Genomic DNA, 16,930 nt, shown 5'->3' on the forward strand with positions numbered 1-16,930 from the left:
CTCTCTGAATATTCACATACTCAGACCAAATGCTATGCATGACCCACTTCCACCGTGACTTGATTAGCTTAATTAACATGAGCAACTTCTTCCTTATATGTATCCCTACTTGCAGGCTGCTTTTGTAACTTCCACTCCAATTCATCTGATGAAGTGGGTTTACCCATGAAAGCTTATGCCCTAATTGATCAAGGTGCCACAGGACTCCTCATTGTTTTTGCAGATACAGACCAACACGGCTACCCCTCTGAGACTTTGCAATAATTTAGTGTGTATTGGGCTCCCTCTGGTGGACATAAGGACATAATGTCAGTAGAAATAGTACTTTCCTCTGTTCTAGCGCCTTTATCAAAGGATGGCAAAGGCCTTTACACGTCAGTGACTTAAGCCTCACAAGTCCTTATGCCTTATTCCTGTTTTACAGAGGAAAGAAAACAGACACTGAAAGGGAAACTGGTGACTTCTTCATGGTTACCCACTGAGTCAGTGACTAGAGCCTTGTGCTTTTACATCTCAGGGTCAGACAGTAACTTATGTAAAACCTAAAACAATCATTGTGATTTCAGAGTCACTGTGAGCCTCTGGATTGAGTTTGGGAAGGTGACTGTCATGCTTGGTCCTTCTCCTTAGGCCAAGATATCACAAGGTTCAAAAAAGAAATAGAGAAGTTAATGGAGGACAAGGTCCATCGATGGCTATTAGCCAGGAACTAAGTCAGCCTCAGCATCTTAGACAGTCTAAGGGGACATCTCTCTCATGTGTGTAACAACATTGTAAGGAGCCCTTATTCACTGACATGCTGAGGACCAGACTATCTCATCTTCACATGGACACTTCACGGCTTGCTGGTTAGTATATTTGTGCAGCATGGGGCACTGTCCTGCATGTTCTGGCAGGTTCCTGGGAGTTTCCTTGTACGTGCCTTTTTGTTTTGGCTTCTATATTCATTTTGTCATTAGAACCGTAGCATTTCCCCCTCCCCTGCTTCCAATCTCCATTCATTTAAAAAGCTCCCTGGGCTATCCAATGCTCGTCACTAGAGAAGTCTTGGAAGCATTTTTTCACCCTCTAGGGCTGAATCTGTTGATCGTCTCCCAGTTGCTTTCAAGGACCAAATCTGTCCAAGCCTAGAGATAATTATAAGGGGGAATGGAGACAGGTCTGACACATAGTTCATATTCATAGTTCATATGCCCTGAATACACCATTGCCCAGAAATGGCTTCACACAGGAAAAATCCACATATCACACGCTCACCTTCAAATACCACTAAGGGCCTCTGCAAAGTATATTTCCCAGGGACCTGTTGGCTCTGTCTTGGGCCCTATCCCAACAAAATGCCCCACAACTCATTTGTTATTGCTTAAATCAGACCAAGAATTAATCTCTCTTGCACTGCACATGTGACTGAGCAGCGAGTCTATGGCCTTTCGGTGGGTTCTGGGGCCCAAGGAAGAGCTCTGTTTGCTCCTCAAGACCCACAAACAATGGGCAGGAAAAGATGTCCCTGTCTCAAAGGAAATAGCGGTCTCAAGGGATTCAGCTGGTATAGAGGAGATTTATTCTGCCTCAAAGATGAATGGTGGCCTCTGTACTCAGCCTTGATTATTATTGAATTCCTAAGCACTTCCAAGCCGTTAATTCCTGAATCTTATTAACAGCAAACAAATCATTACATATGAGAGTGGCTTGAGGCATCACCTCCCTTGTCCCATGGGAAGTCTGTGCACGAGGCCTCCACAATGGCTGAGGCCTCAAAATGTCTCATATAAAACTTAAGTTCAGGTAGTTCAGGAGCTCCTTCCTCCACACCTACTGTCTCAACATCCTGTCATCAGAGCTCCAGACCCCTTCTACACAGCACTCTCCCCCTCTCTGCCCACGTACACTTCATTCCCATGCTCTGCTGTAGCAAGTATGGGAATAAAAGTTTATGTTTTCCCAGCTGGAGATGGCCCCTTCTCTGCCTTTTTCATTCTCAGGAGAATTCACATATGTTTCCCTGCTACCTCCAGCAAGGATTGGCCTCTTTTGTTGCTAATTAGGAAGCTAAGAGGGTCCTCAGGGCACTTCCCAATGAAAATGAGACCATTTCATGAACAGTAGGCAGTGGGATTGTGATGGGGTCGAGGGGGAGAGAAATTACACAACAGCTACGTGGAACCAGATGATTTGTTGATACATGTGCTGGTTTCAGAGATTCAGCAACATTGAAAAAACAAAAGCAACATTCAGATCCAAGACTGTTTATTTGGGTCACTGCTAGCCAGGGGTGGTAAGGGCTGGAATCTCATACTCAGAGTCTGAGTGTGAGAGTCCTGGCACTATTGCCCTTCAGGGGTGGATTTTATGGAGCTCAAGAGACTGCATGGATCCTGGAGTGCTTGGGGACGGCGATGCAAAATCAGGGCTAGCATTCTGGAGTCCTGTTCTCAGATGCTGGGAACACGAGACTAGATGCTACTGCACTGTAAGACATCAGCTCAGAGTCAGGAAGTGAGAGTGGCTGAGGCAGGCAGAATAGGCTAATACAGGGATCTGTACCCCGGCACCTAGACATGGGTAAACTCTGCACTCACCTTCAGTGAGAGAGAACATCACAGCTGGGCACCACACTGAAAGGGCTTTTCTAAAGAATGGTTTTAGAATTTCAATAAGGTTTTTGCAGTAGCTTCTTCTCACTTACTGTGTTTATTGTTTCTCTGCCTCCAAAACTTACTGGGCATCTCACATGGCCCCTGCCCCAAAGCTCTTACAATATCATTTCACCGACGCATGAGAAGCAACACAACAGTGGGGTAGAAATAAGAGGGGATCTCCCATCGTGCTCAGGAACAATGACCAGAGCAAAGGAACCTTCCCTACACAATTGGCCGAAGGCTGGGGGCATAGGATGGAAGAAGGTGGTGGTGGGGTTATTTGCAAAACTATATAGATATAAATAAATAAACAAACAAACAAATGTCTCCTGGAATAGAGTGCTTTGGATGACTCAATTCTTGAGGGTGTTGTGGAGTCACCCTGTAGAAGAGTCAGAGGTAAGAACAGAGTTCAGTATAAATTAATATGGCTAATGGGCAAGCCAACATTCAGGCCAAACTATAAAAAACAAAACAACAAACAAAAAACCCAGCCATCAAGTGTGAGGCCTGCAGAGCCAAAGTGAAATGGCAGGAAATCTCCCCCCTCCACCCTCTCAATCATTCTCAGTAACAATGACCACAGCAAAGAAACCGTCTCTGGACAGCATCCTCAGTCTCTGCGACTAAACCTCTAATAAAATAATAATAAAAACAACAACAGCTAACACGCATCAGATCCCAAGCTCCTTTCACTTAATCCTCACTCCTGATCTTGCCTTCAGATACCACAGTGATGGGCTGGATAGAAGAACATTGTACATCACACTAGTGCAACTGCCATCTTGCTGGAGGAATGAGAGAGAGGGAAAGAATGGGAATAAATTATCAATTCTCAACAAAAAGAAGAGGTTAATTGTGTGGTGTTCCCAAGAATCACCACAAGATAAGTCAAATACAGCCCCTTTGAATTCAATGGCACAGCTGACCAGGACTTCAGTGGGATGAAGATTTGGCTTCCTATGAATGATCCAGAAGAGCGAGAGATTAGTGAGGTAGCCTGATTTGTTTATGGCAGAACGTTATTAAGTTATTCAAGATGGAGGAGGGTCATGAAGAATTTCCAAAGGTCCTAATAAGACTTTTGACTTCTGTTCCTACTGAAGTCAATGGGTATTTTGGCATTTTCTTCAATGAGAGCAGTACTGAGCATAGAGCTAGGTGTTTGGATAACATGATAGCAGATGAAATTCTACACAGCCCAATTCAAGTTAAAGCATGCTGAAAGCAGTTATATACACAGCTGTGTGCTCACTAAGCACTACGTGTACCATTGGCAGGGAGATGCCAAGTCAGCAGCACGAGGCCCTCCCAATGGCAGTGACAAGGAGCAGTAGTATTGGCCACCCCACTGCCTATTTAGGTTTGGCCTTGTGGCCCTTACATCATGACTGGAGGAGCATGGGGCCACAATTGAGTGAATGGTGCATGGGGTTGTCACAGCCCCATGCACATTTAGCCCCACAGCTCCTGTTTTGATGGGGGGCAGCGGCACAGGGCCAAGTCTCAGCTGCACTGCAACTCACCAGTACCAGGATGCAACCCTGCTCACTCAGTTTTGGTCCCATCATGACAGAGGGGACATGGGCAAAACATGAATATGCAGTGGGGCAGCCAGCACTGCTGCCAGGGGGCCAGGTGCTGCACCATCTGCTAGAAATATAATGCAGGAACTAGGGGGCACTTGGTTAATAACAAGAAAACATTTAACAATTGGCTAGAAGGGCTGACTCACTGCAGGTGGCTGGGTGTACTGTAGCAGTTCCTTCCTGTCTAACACTCCCTGCCAGCAGTTGCTCTGGTGGTCTGCCTCATCTCATAACTCAGCACTTCAGCTTTTTAGTCCCACCCTTTCCAGGGTGCCAGAAAGTCCAACAAATCATTTCAAGGCTTTGTTTCAGATTTCCAGGTTCAGACTCTGAGCTCAGTGATCCTTATGACCCTTTTTCACTCTTTTAAAAATCACCCTCATCTCTTCAGGTCAGGGGGGCTTTCAACTACTTTCCCAATTGGTTGAGAAAAGAACTCAGGTCCAAACTTCTACTCCAGGTACCTGTCCGGGGACTGTAGGATAAGCAGCCCTGGTCTGCTTGGTCAGACACATAGCCACTGCTTTCTGGACTCCTTTCCTCAGTCCTTTTCCCCAGACCCTTGCTGGGCTCTTTGTAATGAGCCTCACCTGCCAGGGCTTCTGCCCAAAGATTTAGTTTCTACTCCTTGTCTCAGGATCAGCCACAGAAGTTTGCTTAAATACTGTGTCTAAAATATATTCCCTCCCCTGGCACCATCCTAGCCTGAAAGAGCCTTCCAGTTCCCCACAGGTGTCTCCATACTTTACAGACAAACAAGTAACTACATAGTTCCTACCTCAACCCCATCTGCTCCTCATTTCCTGCCTTCATAGCACCTCCATGCAGCACCTCCCTTGCTAGGCTTTATTTTTTGTGCAACCAACCATTGTTGGTCTGTTCTAGTCTGGTAATTCCAATGTTGCTAGTCTAAGATTCATAAACTCAGTCTCTGACGCCACCATGATAACATACACTAGGGGCACTAGAAACAAGATTCACTCTCCTACCATCTAAGTAAAACAGGTTTCACAAATTATTCAGTAGGAAGAAGAAACTGAAAAGGCACAATGCACAGACTTGGAGATCAGAATAGACAGCAAGAACTGGGTTTCATACAAAAAGGCAGAGAGGCAGGAGCTGCCCCCCCGCTTTTTTGGTGTTTGTACAGCACATACCACAGTGGAGTCCTGGATACCTAGGCATTATGGTAATACAAATAATAAATAGTAATCATCATTCTCACCACAGCTCTGGCACACCAGTAAATCTATATGCTACAGATGTATTATAATTCTTACCTAACTCACATACTCTTTGTACTACCCACTTGATGGCAATTTCACGTACTCAGGGTCATGCACACAACGCCCACATGACTGGAATTGCATTTAGTTCCAGGCATCCCGATAACCAGAAAAGTATTGATAAATAGGAAGGGGTTCAAAGAACAGTTCCAAAAATGACCATAAGGCTGGAGGAACTGATGAGGAAAACATTAAAAGTATCAAAATCTGTCTAGTTTCCTAGGAATGACACAATAACAGTCCCCAGATAGCTGTAATGTGCAAATAGCCCTTCTGGAGGGAGATTATTTTGTGTAATGAAAGGAGTACAGCTATGAGTAATTAGAGGAAATAAGACAGGAAAATGTTCCTCCTCTTCATGTTGAGTTTTAATATTATTTAACTAGGAACCCCAGTCAAAGAACAAGGCTCCAGTGTGGGAAGCATGCTACAGACCAGTGACCAACAGCCCAGCCTGAGAGAGAACGAGATCTCCCAATCTGCATGACAGATAAGATGCAGAATGTGCATGAAATGTAGTGGGAGGGAGGGAGCAGGAGGAGGGAATGATAAAACAAAGAGTTTAGAGAAAAGCAGAAGTCAGCCATGTTCCCAAGGAACATGACAGAAGCCCTGTCACCTGGGACATTTCAAAGATTGGACAAAACAAAGGAAAATTTCTCTCAGCATTGGCCTGCATGACATAATAGGAGTCTTCTACTCTAATTTGTGTGGTACAAGTGCTAGATCAGTGTTTCTTAAACTTTTTAAGACCGAGGAACACCAAACAATAATTTTTTTCTATGAGGAACACCAAGGATTTTTTTGGGGAAAAGTTATTGAGCAAAAATAAAGGTTGCCTACCCCTTTAAGGGCAGCCATTTTGAACTTTGTTGTTCTCTGCGGCACACCTCCAACTGCCTCGTAGCACACCGGTGTGCCCCTGAACACAGTTTAAGAAACACTGTGCTAAATCCTCCATCCTCTGAGCACATAAGCAACGGCTCCAGGGTTGCATGGTCCACAGCCCAGGGCACTAGTGCCAACATCAGTTCTTCCACCCTCTAAACATGATGGGATCCTTAGCTCAGGAGACTAGCACCAGAATTCACACTCCCAGCTTCTGAATGCACCAGGACCTACACACCCTGCTGATCACAGTAAGCTCTTGTGTTGCCCTCTCATTCTTCCCCTAAGCTTGGTGTCTAGCATCATGCTAAAACTCCATTCTTACATGTAGACACCCCACCTCGTGCTATGTTACACTATAGTTTTGCTGCCCTGTTTAACTCTTAAACTTCTGATCTAAATCTGAATATCATCTGCCTTGATGATCTCCCTGCCTCTCTGGCATTCACCTTGAACCCCAGAGCCCATGCAGATGTGGAAGATGAGATAGAATGGGAAGGCTCAGAGGCTAATGTGCTGTGTGGGGTCAGGCTAGCATGGCAGTGTCTCAGAAGCCCAGAATATTAGCCCTGGCTAACTAAACCTTAGCCTCACAGTTGAGTCCTTGAGACAAAGAGTGGATTCAGTAGCTTAGGAACTCACATAGTTGGCAGGATTATACCTCATCAGCACTGAAGGCTGACCTAAGCTGCACGGCTAAAGCTGTGACACTTTCACCCAGTTAGCACCTTTCCTCCCCCAGCAGAGATGAGAGTAAGAGGGTGCACCCTGGTGCACAGCTCCTGCAAGAGCTGGCTGAGCTGTGGCAAAAGCCAGCAGGGAGCTATTTAAAGAGCTGGCAGGGACCTGGGTTGCAATAGGACAGTACCTGTAAGACATTGTAAGTTACTTTCACAGCTGTCCCTCAGAATGGTAACCTCTTCCCCCAATACTGACAAGGTGACTTGCCTCCTCCCTTCCACCTTCTCTCCCTCAGAGCATATAGGAGAATCTGGTTCAACTGAGCCTTGTACAGGTTTATAGGTGGCAGTGGGCCATGGATGGCAGCTAGATTCAGAATGACATTTTGGTCAGTGTTTTGGGGAGAAGTGAGCAATAGCACTATTATTTTTAGGGAACGTTTTTTTGAATAAAATGACCATCCCCGAAATAACACGAAAAAAATCAAGTGGTGGACTACTTTGTGTGGCAGTATAAATTGTGAAAACAGCAGTAATACAGTAGACTTCTGATAATCCGGCGTACTGGAAGGTACTATAAGGCGACTGTGACGGGTCTGCCAGGACCTGCGCTGCGTCCTGCGATGGGGGGGGGGGGTTGGTGGGGAATGGTGTGGTGAGTGGAGAACCCTCGGCTGCTTTGCAGGGAGGCGGGGAAAGCTGGAGGCGAGGCGTCCGGGGATGTTGGATGAAGGTTATTTGAAAAGCTGAACATTATTTTGTTTAAAAAAATCTACAATGTATTTGTTTTGTTTAATTTGCTAATTAAAAGCACTAAATTTGGGAATTAAAAAATACCAGTCACAGGTTTTTTGATATACCCTGAAGTTTGTCAAAGATTTATTTTCAAAAACTTTGTAGTAAAGGCAAGTGAGTTGTCCTGCTGAATACAACATTCAATATTATGGCATTCATGGTGCAGCCCTTCTCTGTTTTACATTTCCTTCACCAGTATTTCTAAGCTGATTTTATATTTTAAATATACACTTAAGCCTTCATAAAACAATCATTCCTGATTACTATATATTAAAACTCAAAGAAACAAAGACATTATTTTAAATTAATCAGAGTGGTTTAGTGTGTTCATAACAAAATTCATTGCTTTTAGAAAAAGGGAACATTAACTTATTTTGTTTGATTTTCATAACAAGACGTGAATGAAATTTCTCTATGTGTTTACGTTAAAAATGTTTCCAAAGATTTTAGGCATAATAAAGGATTTTATTGGTGAAGGGTTCTCTTACAACTAATTCATCAAATAGTCAGAAGTAAAAGGGAAACTCATTTGTCCAGCAACCTGGAAGAAAAGGAATGTTGTCCCACTAAGGCTGGGGTTCCCAAACTTTTTGGCATCATGCCCCCTTTTTTATTTTTGAGAAACCCTCTCCCTCCCCACCTCCCCAATAGCAGCAAAACTTGTTGAGCAAAAAAAAAAAAAAAGGAACTGACTGGGACTGAAAAACAAAAATAGCAGCAAAACTTAAGGGGAGGGGATTGACCGGGGTGGGGAGAGGGGTGTTGGGCCACCTCACACCCCCTGGAATTTCTTCACGCCCCCCAGTTTGGGAATCCATGCATTAAGGGCTGTCTTCAACAGGAGGTGAAAGGGGAGTAGGCATAGATCAGTGTTTCTCAAAGTGGTCCGCAGACCCACTCTGAGAAAGCTGCTACCAGGCCACTCTGGTTTGTTTACTTATCCGCTCCATAGCCATGGAGCCTTGTGGCTCCCATTGGTTGCAGTTCGCCAATGGCTCACAGTCTCACAGCTCCCCTTGGGTGCAAATGGCGAACTGCAGCCAATGGGAGCTATGAGGCTCCGTGGCTGCAGAGCCGGTAAGTAAACAAACTGGAGCAGCCTGGTAGCAGTTTTCTCAGAGTGGGTCTGTGGACCACTTTGAGAAACACTGGCATAGATAAAAAGGACAGGAAGATTTCGAAAGCGAGTTTTTATACTATAGTAATTAATATTAAAATGCATGTTTTAGAGAAGGGTGGACTTTTGAAGAATTTATTAAAAAAATTATGTCTGAAGATCTAAGCATTTAAGGCTAAAGCTGACTAATCAGATTGCACATTGAAATATCTATGCAAGGATTTTTAGAGATGTGATTTTATAATCTTCAGCAACAAACTAGTGAAACATTTAAAGCAAATTTTAAACTAAGGTCCTGTAGAGATAGTAATGCACAATTGTTTTTGTCAATACATTCAGGGTTGGCACATGCCTGTTAAATGGTTTCATTACCACTTAATGGCTCTTTTACAGGTCCAATGTTATGAAACTAGATGTGGCAAGCTGGAAGGCTTTTCACTTTTAAGTTAGCAGATCCACTTCAGGGGAAGAGTCACCAGTCTGAAAGAAGCAACAGAGATGATCAGAATAGAGATAGGAAGAGGGGACAGGTTGAGCACTAAGACCTACCCCTATGCCAGGTGCATATGGGTTTAACTCTAACCCCTCATTCTGTTTGCTGCCACATTTCTTCATAGTGAGGACAAGTCAGATCCATGCTAAGGGTATTAATCCATCTCAGTCTCTGAATGCAGCAGGATCCATACCATAAACACCTTAAGAGTAAGATCCACTGCCCAGAATTAACAGAGTAGGTTACTAAGTAAAATTCAGAAGGCTTTGTTTTAAGACTAATTCTAGCCTGGATACATGTTTGAGCAAGAACAAAACAAGTAGGGGCACTTTTCTTTGTGGGAACTGCTGGTTCTGAGTAAAGGAAACAAACCCCTCTCTCCTTTCAGCTTCTGGATGGTTTCTGTGGCAGGTATGAGCCTCAAGGTCTTCCGGCCCTTACATAGATGGAATCCAAGCCTTTAATCCCACAATTCGGGTTTCTAGCATCCAAGCTTAATAGCAGTTCTTTCAGCCCAGAAAGAGGGAGCTGCTACACACAAACAGATGTGACATAACCCCTCTCACAAGCCTCTGCCTTTCTAATGTGTTTGGAATGATTCTGGTTGTTATTTACTAGCATCTCTATTTCCATTGGTTCCAGGCTCTTCAGCAGTAGGTATTACAGAGACAAGCAAGGGGAGGAAAGGAACTGAAGGGAACTGGGCTGAGGAAGAGGTTCTTCACAGCTTTGTATAGGGTTCCAGCACTTCGCGCGCCCCTCCCCATTCCACTGCTACAGAGCTATGCCTAGTGGGACTCATCTACCCAACCTGAATAGAGATCACAGGAGTACAGAGGAAGTGGATCTGAGGAAGTGGGTCTGGCCCACGAAAGCTCATCATCTAATAAACCATCTTGTTAGTCTTTAAAGTGCTACATTGTCCTGCATTTTGCTTCAGGAGTACAGAGGTGATGCACAACTGGAGAGGAGAGAGATGCAGAAGGGGCAGCCACAGCTGGGTGCCTGTTTATTTTTCCTAGCTGTGCAGGGTCTCTGCCCACAGGCCATTTTCTTGGGAGAAAGCAGTTAAAAAAATCACTTGAACTCAACACATCCTGTTTTTACCGGCCTCTTAAAAATTAAGCTATTGAGAGTGTGAGAGAAAAAGGGAAAAATTCTCACATATTCACTCAACAGCAGCACCAGCCTCCTTTGAGTTTTGGAAGCTCTGAGGGAGTAGCTTCTGCTGGGTAACAAAGAGCTCTGCAGAAGCAGTGTCCTCTGGTTAGGCAGAGAAAGTTGTCAGAAGTATCTGCTAGTTCTTAACTGAAGATCCATAGCTAGTCCAGGTTGAGGAAATGCTGCCACCCTACCAGAAGGAAATCTCTGCTTCTCAGGACAGCAGCCTAGCTTTCCATTAGATCTCTCCCCAACCCTGTCAAGCTGCAAGCTGCCCTTCTCCTTTTCCTTCTCTTCTTAGGGAGGATTAGAGTACATTCACCAAAGCGGAGAACCAGGTCCACAAGAGATGGTGTTGTTGTGGTGCATCTAGAGATTAGAACCCCTGCTCTGGGTGGGGCCCCATATTTTGTTCCTCCTCCCCTGCTCTGGGACTTGGGACTCTGGATCCTGACAGCTTTGTTGTACAGCTGGATGGGAAGAGGTAATTTCACAATTCTTTGGAGCTGCTCTGGGTTCATTGGCCTCTGAAATCCATCCCACTGTGTATTGCTCACATTCCCTTCCCATCTGAAATGGTTTCCCCATCCAGGGTTTTGCCAGGTGTTACTGCTTCTGACTGCAGTATGGCGTTGTGCATGAGGAAGGCACTTCGCTGCATCATTGCAGAGTTCAGTGTCCCTGCATACTTTAGCTCCTGGGGTACTGCTGAGGGTTAGCAATGATGCTAGTGCATCACTCTGGGGAAGGACTGGAGGTGGAAGGCAGAGCTATTTCATCCTTCTCTGCTTCCTGATCCCAGAGGATCAGAAGGGACAGCATGAAGTGCCAAGTAGGAAATGATAGTATTAGCTGAGGTTTCTCATATTATCTGGGGAAGAGACCCTCTCCCAGGCCCCCTCTAGGTCCTGTAGAAAGTCTCAGCATCACTGGGAGACCTTCATTTTTCAAATCCTAGCCTTGTGCGCTCCTTTGTGAGCCACCTTGGTGGGGAATTGAATGGGGAAGGACTAGATGTGACAAATTAACTGTCTCCTCTCAGCGGAACATCATCCTTGATTAGTCTCCCAGTGCCTCACTGAGCTCCCACAGCCAGGAGAGAAGATGAGCAAGCACACGGCCTTTGTTGATCTTTAGGATTCATTATACTCAATGTACAGATATAGTAAAGGAGTATACTAAAAACCTGTCAGCTATAGTAAAGGAGTATACTAAACAGCACACACAAGAAATTAAAAGAACCAGTGTCCTGAAGGCAGGGGCCTTGCAGATGTGGGAGTAGCAGACATAGACTGCGTAAGTGGGTGTGAATAAAAGGAAGCCCAGGAGGTTGTCCTGACATGAGTCTCTTATAAACAGAACTGGAAACGGTGAGGTCAGAGAAGTGAAATGGAAACAACTCTCCAGTCTCTTGCATGTGAGCAATTTTGAAATGGCCAGGGAACACTGCTGAATTCTGGTAGGATAGGAAGAGGTACGACCAGCAGAAGTGCACCTGCAGCAGGGTACCCCAGGAAGCCTCTGAAAGCATCCCAGGTCTGACGGTGAGTGCTGGAAGAGCTCTTCTGTCCTAGCAGAGTCCCAGAGAGCTGCAGTTCAGGGTGATGGCTGTGGGTGAGCCAGGGAGTGTAGCTCATTATGTAGAAGAGCTCCAAATCAAAACACAAAGGAACAAGAGATTAAAGGGGAACAGATGTTGGCTGAGACTCCCCATTCTGCTCCTGGGAGGCAGCTCTTTGCAGCTGGTGTCCGCCTGGGGCTCTGTCAGCTCAGGCCAGCCGGGGTGGGACCTTCTCAGACAGTCTGTTCTTCCAGAGAGCTTTGCTGTTTGGGGCCCTTGGTTAAAGGGTTTCCTTCCTTTGGTAGCTTGTTTTCTGAGGACTCATTTTATCAACATTACATTTAAATAATCTCCAACCATAAGATATGTGCTGTAGAACCCTGGCCTCCTGCTGACACACTGAAAACCAGGACATAGACTCCCACTGATGAGAAGCCTTCTGATCTGTTCCAGGAGAGGGGCCTTGTATGACCACATCACCGGCTCCAATCCAGCCTAGGGCAAATGTGGCTGAAACCTGTTGCCATCAGGAAGCCATTTGGTGGCCTGTAGGCATCTGTCTCTAGCCAAGTGTTTCTTAAATTTTTTAAGACCAAGGAACACCAAACAATTTTTTTTTATGAGGAACACCAAGCATTTTTTGGGGGGAAAGTTATTGAGCAAAAATAAAGGTTGCCTACACCTTTAAGGGACGCCATTTTGAACTCTGTTGTTCTCTGCGGCACACCTCCAATTGCCTCGTGGCACACTGGTGTGCCCCGGAACACAGTTTAAGAAACACTGCTCTAGCCCGTAAATCAGCAGATTTAGTTCCTGCTGATCACCCTGCAGACAGTCTGGATGTTTGAGTTATCTGGTCATCACCAGTGGAGTTTTATTAGCTGGCAGGTATTTTTGGTTTACAATAACCTGACAATGATCTTGAACGTATAGCTGCCACTTGTCCCACATGAGAAACCTCTGCAACCAGGCAAGGGAACATTTCCTCATTGTAGAGAGGTGGCGAGAGAAGAAAGGGATTTTGGTACTATGACTGAGAGGTTCGAGCCTTCCTCCACCAAAAGCCAGGCACACAATAACTCTAGAGAAAGTGGACCAGCAGCCTTTACACTTCTTAATGCCTCGGCCCTCCGACTTGTTTGACATTTGGATTTGTAGTGAATTGAAGTAGACTTTTCTATTGGGTTCCTAGAGCCTGGTTACTGGTACAAAATGAAATAGCCCTAAAGCCAGTTGATCTGCAAAATGTTTCTGCGGTGTCCTCCTTTACCAGCTCTCTAAAATAACCTTCCCTTCTGCATGCTGACTGCCCAAACCCTTGTCCAAGCCTTGCCCATGTTTCTCCTGGATCTTGTTGAAACAGCCTCCTGACTGATCTGGTCTCCCCAAGTCTCACCTCATTTCATGCTATGCAGAGTTCAACTGCCAAAATTGGTCTCCTCCCTCATTGCCCGGCCCTGTCAGTCCTTTAGTCAAATCCCTGTCCTGGCTTCGTCTCATCTTCTGCATGCGTTCTGCCTGTTCTTCCCTCCCCCTCTTCTACTTCACTCAGGCCTTCCCTCTTCATTTTCCCTCTACCCTTCTCCCACTCGCAGCTTCAGGTGTGCTCCATGCTGCCCCTTGCCTGTACAAAAGAAAAACTCCTTCCCCTCATATGCCTGTCACCCACTTTCTCCTCCCTCTAATTCCTCCTGATAATGCTGCCTCCCATGTGTGCATTGCAGGTGGGCTTTTCAAAAGCACTGAAGTGACTTTTAATGGGACCTGTGCCTCTAAGTCATGGAGAGGCTTTTGAAAACCCCTCCTTTCAGTTGGAACCTCCCACTGAAAGAAGTAGAAATTATTGGAGGTGGTGGAAATTAAAAAGCAAAACTACAAAACTGAGCCCAAACCGAACAACTTACTCACTTCTCACTTGTTCCTTCACTCTCCCATTCTGCCATTGGAATCAATGAACATAAATGGGTTTTCATGGGTCAGAGCAGCTAGGCCAAATTCTGTCTAATCCACTCCATCTAGCTTTACTGTAGTGTCACTGTAGCATCCTGGGAGTCATGCCAAAGTATTTTCCATGTCAGCACACCCACAGGATTGTACTGCAACCTTCCTGTTACCTCAGCCTCAGGGCCACCCACCTTTCCTCTCAGTGCCACCTTATCACTTCACTGTTTTCCCCCATCTGAGTCTGTACCTTCCCCATTAGGCAGTTCCAGGACTGCAAGTTCTTGGAGATTTAATACAGCCTCATATGCCACCTGATTCCAGCAAAAGGAACATCTTTCCCAGCAGGTGTCCTGAGCCCCCCCAGGAAGTGTTTGCTGTTCTCTGTTTACAGATCTATTCTCATTTATCATGCCAGTCCAGTCACTCATCACCTCCTAATGCTAATGCTGCACTGTCCAGGCCCTGAGTGCAAGAGTGGCAAAGCTGTCACGCTCCAACTGGGCAAAAGTAAATATTGACAAGTCTGAAAGCAAAGAGAAGGCAGCTTTCAGCAAGCAGCTTTCGGGCTCCCTAGGCTGATGTGGGGCGGGGGAAGCTTCTTGCTTTGTAGTGATGAGCCTCTGTTTACAGAGTAGATGGATGGAGGAATGGGTTTCCAGCAGCTGTGATGACAACAGCAAATTGATGGGTTCATGTGAGTCACCAGTTGGGTGCCCATTGCCCACCTGCAGCACAACAAGTGGCTGCAACCACTTCAGCCTCTGGAAAAACAAACTGTGTTTCTGTCTCTCCCAGCTGAGTCCATCAAACGGCTATTTCCAACCACTGACAGAGGTTAGGCCTTGTTGGAAGAGTATGTGCAATATACAATTGCCCCAGCAAATACCCTGCGCAGCTTTGAGTCTCACCCTCAGTCACCAGCAATCTTGACTTCCAGGTTCCCTGTCCCAGGTTACCAAAGGAAGTGTGTAAGGCCATATGAAAAGTCAGACTGATTCAGCCCCGTGGTCCATCCTGTTCAGTATCCTGTCTCTGTAAGTAGCCAATATCAGTTACTTCAGAAATTCTAATGTGAACCATTATGGAATAATGTGCACTTAGGGGAAGCGTCTTCCTAATCCCTGGCAAATAGAGGTTGACTTATGACCTAGAGCAGGAGGGTTTTTCAGACTATTTCCGGTTTGATAAGGAACCCCACTCCTCTGCAAAGACTGCACAGACTCTCCCACTGAGGACCAGATGGAATTATGGTTGAGATATTGGATCAGGACGGAGGTGATGTAAATAAATTACTAGATCTCTTGGTGCTCCAGGTCTATATTTATAAAACAGGGACAAAAATACTTCCTTTTTCCTGCGCTTTGTCTGTCTTGCTTACTTAGGTTTTGTTCTATGTCTGTGCGGCAGCCAGCATGGTGGGGTCCTGGTTCATGAATGGGATTCCTAGGTACTATGGACATACAAATAATAAATCATAACCTGTTCTTGGTTGAGGCCCCATGCACTGCCACCAAACAATAAAGAATGGTAAGAGCATGGATCAGATGCTAAAGTGATCTCAGATGAAAGGGCAAGAAGCAGAGCTACCAACTTGGGGGGTGGCTCATGGCAGCCTGCCTCCTTTTCCTTCTTTAATGTCCTCAAAATTCCTTCTTCCAAACAGCTTCCCACCCTTCAGTTTGGCCCACTGCCCGCTTCCCTCGCTCCCTGCAGATAAAGACAAAGCTACCTGTTCCCTACCCCGTGTATGAAGGAAACAAACACACTGACTGTTGCAAGCACTTTGCAAAGACAGCTCTCCTGAGAGCAGCTCCCTACCCTGAAGCCAGATGGTCCCCTTACATCTCTGTGCTCTGTTGTCCTTTTTTCAGAGTTATCACTCAAATTCAGACTATCAGTTCCCTGGGGCGGTGTTGGTGACGTCTTCCATAGCTCCATGCACACTTACAGCACTATAACAGCAATTGTAATGGTGTGTGGCCCCTGCCCAATGCTGTATCCTTACTCACAGGAAACACACCACCAGAGTTGGCAGACGCTCACTTGAAATGGGGGTGGGATGGAGTGTGGGCCTCTCACCCGGAATAGCTGCTCCTGTCCTGATCACCTGCTGAGGGCACTGTGGTGGCTGCTCCAGCCCCTTCTTTGGGTCTCACTCTTACCTCTGCCCTCAGCAGCCACAGGGCCACAGCCAACCTGAGTGGCCTTGATATACCAGGTAGAAACATATTTCAGTTCCAATGATGCTTCCATTACAGGGGTGTTAGCTTTCCCTGCCCCCCAGTTAGGCTACCCTTACAAGCTGCTTAATTTTTAAAATGAGGGCTGAAAGTCCTCCACCCTGCCACCCCAGACTTTGCAAATTGTGAATAACAGCAGAGCCATAGCATGGGGACAAGATATAGAGCTGCTATAGGTGTGGCGAGGCACAATGCCTTGGCCAGTGTTACAATGTCAAATGTCACAATGCTACTACAGCTACAAGATACAGGGAGCAGAACTGGAAGCTACCAAAGTGCCCATTGTTAAAAAATATTAGTTTTCTGACTTAAACCTGAGTTTCTACAAGGAAACCTGATTAACCCTAAAACATCTCAGTTGCTTCTCTCTCTGTTCTGTCTGCATTGCGGCATCTCTCCAGGACCCTATAATAGAAACCTCTGGCACCTTCCAGTGGTTCTAGGCTCACACCAATTCTTCTGCTAAGATTATTGGATCCTGCATAGGAACCAGTGCCAAAGTGGCTGTGGGCCTCCTGCTAAGATACATCTGCCATC

This window comes from Pelodiscus sinensis, chromosome 3 (genome assembly GCF_049634645.1).
Source record: "Pelodiscus sinensis isolate JC-2024 chromosome 3, ASM4963464v1, whole genome shotgun sequence".
Lineage (NCBI taxonomy): Eukaryota > Metazoa > Chordata > Testudines > Trionychidae > Pelodiscus > Pelodiscus sinensis.